Source organism: Plectropomus leopardus, chromosome 8 (assembly GCF_008729295.1).
Source record: "Plectropomus leopardus isolate mb chromosome 8, YSFRI_Pleo_2.0, whole genome shotgun sequence".
In the NCBI taxonomy this organism is placed as follows: Eukaryota; Metazoa; Chordata; class Actinopteri; order Perciformes; family Serranidae; genus Plectropomus; species Plectropomus leopardus.
In genome coordinates, this window is record NC_056470.1 from 9225861 (window position 1) to 9236903 (window position 11043).

Here is an 11043-nt window from a genome sequence, read left to right on the forward strand (position 1 = left end):
GCCACACTGAATAGGCTCGAGGAGTGAAAAAGGAGCGGGAGCCGCTTTACTTGACGTTCCTTTGTTCTGAGCATCCCCACATACAGAGGTAGAATCATTGTGACAAGCGGAGAGAGATGTATTCATAAAAGCATAATAGCAACTCTGAATACCAGAATTGAAGAGTACAGCTGGCCTACTGATAGCCTGTCATAATTTATGGGAAAATATCCCAAAAATGTTGCACCCCCAAACCCTGGAGATAGACAGTGGTCAAGTTATGAACAAAACACAGTTTAATCTGGTTTTTCAGTCCCAGGAGGGTGTGTGGGAGTGGGAGTGGGGGAGTCCAGTATGAATATGGGGAATTAAGAAAAGTCCTTTACCTAGCAACTAGTGCAGAGTGGAATTTACTGCCAAGCTTTATCTGACTTACTTAGATTGTTTGTTGGGCAGTGTTACTATGGCAAATGTTGAGCAATGGCTATGCAAACGATAAGGAGAAGCCCCCCCACCACCATCCTGTATGTAACACTGAGCACAGCGCTCTAGCCTGAGGGTCGTACCTGGTTCCTAAGAATTTATTCCCAGTGGTGTTTACCTTTGAGCACCAGCCTTGTCCCCACAATAGATAATTACAATACAGTGTGTCATTGATTGGACATGGTTCTCTCTCTCAAACACACACGTATTGTCGCTCACACACCTGTGACGCTGACACTGCGGGAAAAGAGTGGGCTTCTGCAGGCCAAGGGGGGGCTGTGTGTCCCAGACCCCTGTGCCCTCCCTTCAGTCTCCCACCCCCGTGCCTTCTGGGGGCTCCAGTTTCACAAAGGCCCAACTCCAACCGCAGAAGAACGCCACGCATGGCTCTCTGAGAGCTTTTGAATCCCTAAAATCCAACCACTCACCCGCCCACTCTCGCCACCAGAGCCGTCCTCGCATTCCCTTCATCCTCTCACACCTCGTCCTCAGTTACGAGCAGAATCGGGAGATCTAATTCTCAGTTATGAGTTCAGGCAGTGGTGGATGAAGTACCTGAAAGCCATACATGAGAAAAAAATACAGATATCTTACCAGAAAACAACTCCGGTAGAATTTAATGTAACCTATTAGAATATTACTTGAGAAAAAGTCTTAAAAGTATCTAATATTCCCTGTACTTATGTATAAAAAGTAATTTACTTTATTAAATGTAACTAAGAATTGATAGTGAAAATAAAAAAGTAAGCAGTAAGAATTCTAAGTATTATGAAGTTAATTTCTTTGTAATATCTTAAAAATGGAGCATACATTGCACTTGAAGAAAATTTAGGCAGTTGACCTATCGCTAACCCCCTTAGCTCACTCAGAAAAACAACTGGCGCACTGTAAACTAAAGATGGCAGCTGTCAGTGTCCAAGTCATATCCAAAGATGCTCCTTGCAACTTGAGCTAACATTACCAGGCAAAGTTTGCTGCAAGGTGACATTATACATGATGTTGCCAACATAATGTATGAGGTTATATAGCCTACTTATTACTTTGCAGCAAATTTCGCTAACACCATGTTTCCTTACCTTAGAAGAAACATAAGCATCCTTGTTTATCTTTACACTGAGCTGATTGCGTAGCCTGTCACACAGCTTAATCTAAAGGAGACACTTTGCTCTGTTGATGTGAGGTTTAAAACTCTCAGGATACCTTGTATCAGTGTTGCATTTACCCCATGCACATCGTCTGACCATTTCTTAAGTTATAACTGCATACATTTAAATAAAACCACAGGAAAATGAACGTTTCTGATGCTTTTCTAGGGAGGTCTACAAGCAGGATGTCCAAGTGTATTGTGTACCTGTACAGAATGTGATTGGCTCATGGCGTTCGAGGGCGGGGCTTAGTGATAGGTCAGTTTTATGTCAAGTGGGCTGGACCAGAAAAACCATTAGAAATTTTACTGTTTAAAAAACTTTGATACAGTAAAATTGTCTGGTTTACAGTATGGGTGTTGTTTGAGATGTCCCGAAGATCAGATATTTTAGATATTGTCTGAAAAGTAGGAGCAATGTTTTTTTGTGTTTGTTTTTTTGTTTTTTATAGCACCTCGATTTTCAGTTTTGAAGTCATTTCAAGACATAAATGTAGGACCTTTACTTTGGATATTTCTAAATGTATAGAAATGTTGTGTCTGTATATAGTCAGAGATATCCTCAACTAAAATGTACCAGTTGATGTCAGAAATTGTCTATTTACTCTTTAATTTGTCTGAGATAAAATCGGTCAGGTTCTTTTCAATTTCACACTTTGCAAAGTCATCCAGAGGGCTGGATTGAAACCTCTGATGATCTGGTTTTGGCCCATGGGCCATATGTTTGATAAACCTGATATTGAGGGTTTAAAGAACAAAACCCATTTGTTTCTTCCCTCTCATTTCTTCATTTATCCATCTATCCACTTCTTTATTTCCCTATTTTGTTGTGAGTAACTTAAATGTTTAAGAGAAATGTTGTGAAGCGAAAGTATACATTTTATTTAGGAAATGTAATAAAGTAAAAGTACAAGTTGACAGAATAACAAAGATACAAGTAAAGTACAAATCCTCCCAAAAATACTGAACTACTTTAACAAAATGTAATTTACTTTGTGACATTACACCACTGGTTTCAGGTAATGATGGGATGAATGGGGTTTGGTGGGGAACCTTTTATATCACCCCTTTTCCATTTTGATATGAAACCGTAAGACGTGCCTGAGGGGCCACATGTGCATTATCCGTCCTGCTAAGCCTGTTGAATATGCATTGTTCTTTGTAGTGCGGCACTAAAAGCTAATGCAGGATGTAAAACTGAGAACTAAAGTGGATTGGGGTGTGTGGTTGAGGGCTGGGGGGGTGGGGAGGGTGGATGGGGAGGTTGGGGTTGTGTGTGTGTGTGTGTGTTGGAAAAAGGGGGGTTGGTGTTGGGAGGGCTGCCAAGCACAGGTGTAAAGCAACTACAGCAGCAGTGGCGGATGGGCCAACAGCAGGGCCATTGTTCCCCCTACAAACACGTAACGCAACAAGTGTGGCCTGGGCCAGCATATGTGAGAACAGGATATTGGCTCATCTGTTAGTCTGATTAGCTATATAGCTTCCATCCTGCAAATAATTGCCCCCCCCCCCCCCCCGAAAAAACAACACCTGACCCTGTGTGATCCAGCTATGTTCAGGACCTGGCATGAAAAAGTAGTTCCATGCGCCTTGCCAGTTTTGCTGCCACTTGATAAGGGCGGCAGTGTGTGGTGGGGTAGGGGGTGAATTAGATGCAGGTTCAGGGTTCATCAGATTTGTACAAATGAATTGCAAATTAGCTACGTTCAGCATGGACAGTTCACAACTTAAGAAAGATAAAGATCGCTGTGAATTTTCACTACTGCTACCTTGAACCCTGAACAGCCTTAAAAACAGCATAGTGCTTATACTTCACATCCGTCACTGTAGAAGCCACACACATGGCAGCTGGATTTCTCCTGAATCAACATACAAGGGGGACATCTGTGAGTTGTATATATTATGCATACAAATGTGTGTGTATGAGCAAATGTTGGTGGTATGTGGTCTCGGTGTGTGTATTGAGGTGAGAGGGTGGGAAGCTCGAGGGCATGTGTGACCTACGTGTTGAGTTGTAATGTAAACCAACAATGTGTGGCTGGCTGCAGTGTGGTCATTTGTATTTCAAACAGCTAAAGAGGCCATCGCTGAAAGGAAACATTCAGTGACAGCTGATGCTGAGATTAATCTCCCGTACTCTCAAAGTCGAGCCCGTAAAGCCTTTCATGGTTTTCACGTTTTGTTAGTCTTTTCAGAGCTGTAAATGTTTTTTGAAGTCACGTCAATGCTTGAAAGGTTTCCAATTTCAATTTTTAAAAGAGAAAGCATTATAATGTTATTGTGTATTTTCTTTATAAAGCACTAGATTTGTTTACGTTTGTTAAACTACAAACTCACTAAAATCAGGTTACGGGGTACTCCAGTGAAGTTAAGTAGTATATTTCCATAAAGTTATGAGACTAACCAGAGACTGCTTAAAAATGAATTGAATTGTCAAAATTAAAGCAGCACATGCAGAGAGATCCTGGCTTATAGTCGCTAGTATGTGGCACGCTCCAAACAAAGCTGTGTCCTACATTCCCATTATGCAAGCTTGCCCAAATGGGGCCAACAGGCCAAAGCTGGTCTGACATAAAGTTCAATTATGCCTACTGGATGTTTCTAGCAAAAGAAAAAGGGTGAAAAAGTGAATCAGTTTTAAGAAAATATAATATAAATTGCTGCTCATGCTTTTATTTTTGATAAGGTAAAAAAATACACTTTAAATATATTGGATACCTGATTTTTTTATATATATATATATTTTATATTTTTAAAAGGTGAGTCTGTTGGGCTACTCCTTTGGCCCCTCCATTAATTTTCAGTTTTGGCCTTCTAAGGCAGGTATGCCCAAAGTTCGTCCCAGGGGCCAATTGCGGCCCTCAGACAGATTTAAATGGCCAAAATATTATGTGTGGCCCTCTACACAATACACATCAAAACAGATCACTTTGAATTTTTTCCTTTTTTCAACTCATAGCAGTACTATCATACAGTTGTAGACAGGCACCAAGTAGGCCAATGCAGGCAAACTAGTGTGTTTTTTGTAACGAGACCATAAACAAGCAAACAAATGAAGAAAGAAGCCTAACAGCTTCAACAGCGTAGGCCGCTGCTTTCAGGAGCGATGGAAAGTTGAACACTTTTTTAGTGGAAGATGAAAAAGTTGCTTTTGTCTCATATGTATGTGATTATAATTTTAAGTAACCCATATGATGCAAAAAACAACTGGCCCCCAAATTTTTTTACATTATCTAATCTGCCCTGATTCAAAAAAGTTTGGACATCCCTGCACACCTGCCATGATGCATACAATAGCATTCTCTTTAGCCACTCGTTAGTAACCTTCTTTTTTAAGACACATAAAAGCTTAAAAAGTTCGCAAGTGGGGTATTCACTGACATATTTCATTTCGTTGAACAAAACATTAAAGTCTCTTAAGCATGTGTTAAACCACAGACCTTATTTCAGGCTTCTAATAAAAACAACACTCAAAAAACCTTTTGACTCTGAGAGGAAGGAACTGGAAGTGCTGAAATGCTAACTAATTTCTGGATTACTCTATATTACTGTCTTGAAAAGAACATTTTTAATTCACTGTAGTCCAGCTTCAGTAGGACACTTTACCAAATGTAATGATAAATGGTTTATCTGACAGAAGGAAAAATAAAACTGTCTGGATCTTAACCAGAGACATTTTCGGCATTTAAACCACATCCTTATTTAAGTAGCTTTGGTTCAAAACAGCTAACTTAATTATGTTTTTTTCTTTTTGGGGGGGTGTTAGGATATGACACTGGACTCTGTTCATCTGTTCATCTTGAAAACATCGCTGTTGTGTTGTATTTAAGAAAGTGTCAAGAGACTTTGACCAGCCAAAGGTTCCCCCCCCTGCCATGGTTACCCACAGATGTTTCCATTATCCATTATCTCTAAAGGAAGTTTTACGATCCATAACTGATGGCCGTATCAGCGCATCTCCTGTATATACAATTATAATTCGCACAGGCTCTCCCTATGTCCACATTTTTTCAAAATTAAGCCTCCTCTTCCTTCCCTCTTCTCTCCTCCCTGTTAAGAGACAGCCAACTGTCCTTGGAAAGTACTGATCTACCCTGCAGGGGAAAAGGCAGAATAGATGCACCGTACCATTCATTCAGCTCCTTATCACAACATTATCTCAGCATTCCAATGCCTGAGCTGGAACGTGCTCATATTCTCAGACGACGCCTCCTGTGTTTTTTTTTTTGGAGACACGGGTCACACACTGGAGTGGCAGATGTTCCCATTTGCTCACCCAAGTAGAATGACCTGCTCCTTCAGGCGCCTCCTTCCTCTCCTCCTTCCATATCGAGTGACTGCCGGCCGCAGGGCCATTGTGTACGTTTATGGAGGCGCAGAGGAAAGAGCAAAAGGAGACAGAGCTTAGAATAAAGTCGAGATGGATTCCTGGAGGGGCCGAGGAGGAGGGACCCTGGGCTGCTGAGAGCCTCCATTGAAAGCCACCTGTTGATTCAGTTCCAGATGACCCGACTGGGCTCACTGATCAGATGGGATGGAGAGAGGGAGGAAATAGAGAGATGTGTTTGGATGAGGAGCGTGTGAAAATGAACTTTTATGTCCAACTGTTTATCCAGGCACACCTTAATGTTTTTTTGAGTCTGGGGCCTCTATTTTGTTGGTCAAAATTGAAGGCCAAAAGTTTAGCAGAACCATAGGTTAATATTAAAGGTCCGGCGTCTGGAATTAAGGTTAATATGGCAGACAGAGTATAAAATAGGCTGTGTTCAGAACGCACTCTGGCACTAACTGGACAGTTTGTAAATTCGGAGCGTTGTTGGAATGTGCCACTGGGTTATCCAGGGGTATGCAGGGCTGCATTTAATAGTGTTAATGAAATATTTCTTTTCATTAGCCATGTAAATAACTTAGTAGGAATATTGTCTTTTTAGGAATACGGGCAAAAACCACACTATTTTGTGCATGTAAACATATTCAGTGAGCATACTAATATGTTGATGTTTAAAAGGTAATGTTTACTGTGTTTTCCATCTTAGTTTAGAATATTAACATGCTAAATTCTTAATTGACACTAAACATACCTTAAAAACAAATCTAAATTAGACCTTTTTAGACAGAACTAAAGGATTATAAACAATTTGATTTGTGAATCGCACCATATATATATTTTAAATTAATCGCCCATGATAATTCATTTCACATCTTCCTTGTTTTTATGGCATTCCACAGAGTTCTATTGTAGGCCTCATTTTAATTTTTTTAACCCTCTTCGAACATGATGTCACTTGGCCACCCATCCATCATTTTACTTATTTATTTTTTTACTTATATTCCATTCCAGGTTACCATGGGAAAGGGCAAGGCACCCAAGATGTCTTTCGTCCAAGCCATGGGACATACCTCCAGTATGTTCTCATTCTTGTCTACTCTCAGTTTGATTTGCCTGGATGAGTAACACCAGTAGGGGATGTTCAGGATTCAACCAGATGCCCAAACCACCTCAAATGGCTTCTATTGACAGGAATGCATTCTACTCCAAAGCTCCCTTCGAATTCTGTGAGGTCCTCGTCCTGCAAAGGGAACTAATTTTGGCTTCTTGTAACCATGATACCATACTTTTGGTCATTACATAAAGCTCATAACCATGGGTAAGGGATGGATTTGAAATCAGCTGGTAATTTGAGAGTTGTCAGCCTTGGACTCCATTTCACCCTTCTCTGGTTACATTGTCTATAAACAACACAACTCCATAGTTTAGTCTATTTTGATGACCAGAGGTGTTGCAGCACCACAAGACAGAAATAGGTACATTAAAAGGTAAATTAATGGGAAAAAAGAAAAAGTAGATAATCACGAGTATATAGAAAAATAATAATAACAAGTTAGAAGTGTAAACTTATCTAGACTTCCAAAGAAAGCCCAGTCTGTGTGAGTGTACTCTCAGGTGCATCGAGCACAATTAAGACCATCCGACAGCTCAATGACTAAATCTAAAATTGCTACTCTCAGTGCAGCTGACTAAGTATAATCTGCAGTCGCCTTGCCTAAAAAGGCACCTCAGATGTTCAAGCTGTGGTAGGTAAGTTTAAAGATCAACAGTAAGATAAACACTTGTAGTTTCCGTTCCCCTCCTCCCTCCCTGCCAGTAGCAATTAGCAACAGGTGATTGACGACACAGAGCACAGCTTTCATGCTTCAGCGTTGATCCTACTTGGTCAGATGCCCGAGCTACACAACTTACTCTGAAGGCAAACAGATGGCTGTCAACGCTGCCAAGATTCCGACATATTACAGTAGTTATTTATGTTTCACACAACATTTGAATTATGTTTGCTGTGCTCAAACATATCAACTTGTGTAACCTGCCTGAAAGAACTGAAGCTAAAAATCACAGGCTGCTCTTTGGTTATTTGAACAGATGGGCAGCCAGTAATAATATAAAAAAATGAAACACCGCAGTGTTCAGTTGAGGTGTCAGCGATGATTCATGCATTTTCATGCACCATTTCTGCTCTCTGTGATCCCATGAAGTCGTGCGTTACTCGCAAATCTCTGTCATGGCTGCAGTTAATCTCGACTGCTGCTCAAGTCTAAGGAGACGAAAGCGCCTATATTGTTGGTCACACTCTTTATTATTATATCCCCATTATCTCTCTGTTGTAGCTGTCATCACTGCCCCGTCCTGGATATGTGAGAGCTTTCCAAGCAGCACACACCCACAGTGGGCAGTGATGTCATATCAGCAGCACCTGTCCGGGTGGTAGGAGCCCACCTCCCCATTGTGGTTTGTGGTTTGCTGAGGTAGGCATGTGTGGCATGTCTAACTCTGACTCCAAGTAATGGAGGGCTGTTATGCCAATGAAAGTGTTGGGACAGCTGCGTGTGAGTGTGTCCTCACATGCTGATCTTGAAGTAGGCTGGATGTGGATTTGTAGGTCTTAATCTCCTTTGCGCCCATGAAATTATAATAAGATAATTGTTAACTTACTGAAACTGAAGGTTTTGATGTTCATAGTGAAATGGGGGATGCAGTGCCATCACTGGAGAAAAATAATGTGTTGTAGATGTAAAAATATGTAGGACTGGCAAGACAGAATTGTCTTTTGTTCAGGTTTTACTTTCAGTTTGATGCTATTTTACACATCTACTCCAACAGACTGGATGAACTTGTGATACAGTTTATAAAATGTAATGCACTTTTAGATTTAAAGCCTCATCATTCAATATTTAAAAAAACTGAACAAATGACTATGTGCAACTCTGAAGTTCTCCCCAGCTCGATGGAGCATGTAAGAATCTTTTGCTTTGCAGGCCCACAACTTTATTGTGTTGGTTCAGTCTGACCACACTAACAATCGCCTGCTGCAGCTGTTCTCAGCAAAGGACAAAAAAAGCTCTAATGGCTCCATCTTAGACATGTCTTGGAGTTGGACATCTCATTTCTTTTTTTGTTTAAATTGTTTTCTTTTTTAATCTTTTTTATAACAATAATGGGAAGTAATTCATTTTTCATTTTTTTATTTTTTTATTCAATCATCAGGATAACATCACTGACAGTACACCTCATCAGTGGTACAACAGATTAATACAGATGTATCACTACAGCACATTATATAAACTATTATAGGAAAACATTTATAATGATTTCCACTGCTCCAGTGTTATAATTAAAACAAAAGTTATTGCAGGTGACATGAACATGGAGTGGTAGGGTATATTGCAATAACTAAAATAGGGATGGCCAAGTAGGGGTATTTTCAGGACACTCTGTAACCATACTTTTTTCTTAATTTTGAGAAGCCAGTGTGTTGTAGGGCGCATGCAGTGTGCCTTTGACCTCTAACCTTAGCAGCAGTCACAGATCAGCCCACTGTTTAGCACCAACAGCTGACAGACAAACCTAGCAGCTAGCTCCTGAACATAGCTGAGCATTTAGCTGCTAAAGAGACAGATATTTCCCTCAGGTGTTGGTCAAGACCAAAACTGAGCTAAAACAGAGTGTGAATATTGGAATTGCATTTACCAGTGCTCAGGGACAAGACTCCAAAAAAGTGCCACTGTTGCACACATTCCCCATGTTGACTTTGTTCACAGTCAGTCCTAATGGCTCCCACATATGTTCATCTGCACACTTCAGAGTTTTTCCCAGCCAATCAGCTTCGTGCCTGCTCTTCTGCCTATAATTACCTTATTCCCCACAGCTGAGCATCTCCACACTTTTCTCCTGTGGTATCCAGTTTGCTTTTTCCCAGTTTGAATAAATGGATTTAAAAGAGTGATTTGTTTGAGTTCCAGTTACCTGCAGTCTCTTGCATTTGAGTCCACCTGCTTCATATCACATACCTCTTTGTACGGAGATAACATGTCAGCGTTGTGTTGGCATCCTGTTGTGGTGCCCTCAAGCCTATGCAAATACTTCTAAAGGCTTGAAATACTTAAATTACCACTGATGATTGGTATAAATATGGTTGCTTAATTATATAATTTTTTGGGAATTTTTTTTCTTAAATTATTGTCTATATGACTGGATTTACACCACAAGGCTTAATTTGTTGCCTATATCTGATTTTTTTTTGACCGCCTGCTTTCATCTACTCTTAAAAGAGACTCAAATCTGATATCTGCTTAAACTTTGCTTAGGCTTGAAACTGCGCACATTCGTAAATGAAAACTGAAATGTCCTCTCAAACATGTTTGTTTCGATACAAACCCATAAGGTTCGCCTGAACAGTTTCTTTGCCCCAAAGGCTTAAAAGAAAGGTCATCTCTGCATTTGACCACTGGCTTCAGCCCTCGTCTTCCTCTGTGTATTTTTCCGTTTTCGGAGCATGTCATTAGGTCATCAAAATGCGCCATAGTCATATTTTAGATTACGTACGACTCGCAATGCAAACCTAAAGTTTAGATCCATTTCAGAATTGCCCTTTTGGGATAAATAAAGTTGTCTTTATCTTAATCTTTATCATTTGCAGACATTTGAATCATATCTGATGTATTTGCACCTATGAATGAGGCCTGAAACTGACCTGAAAATGACCGATTTCACAAGCTTTTTTCCTGCTTACAGGGTTCATGATACATGTCCCATCTGTGCCACATGACAGGATAAAATCAGAATAGGGGCATTTAAACCATGTAGTGTAAATCCAGCCTATGATGGCAACAGCAAAACCAGGAAACCACAGCAATTAAGAACTAGCAGTAGTAACAATAGCAGTAATGGTAGTAATAGTAATAGTATCCTCAGTTCCAGTGATGAGTTCTGTTGTCCTATTTCCACTTTTACAAAATTCTCGTGGTAAACATTAAAAACTTATGATGTTTTTACCAGGCACAACAATGTCGTGACGGTATTGTCCTAGAGATCCTGATAGAGATGTTGTAGCCGGAACTACCACTGAAGCCTTGTTTTGAGTTTGGAGTATTTTGTCAGGAGC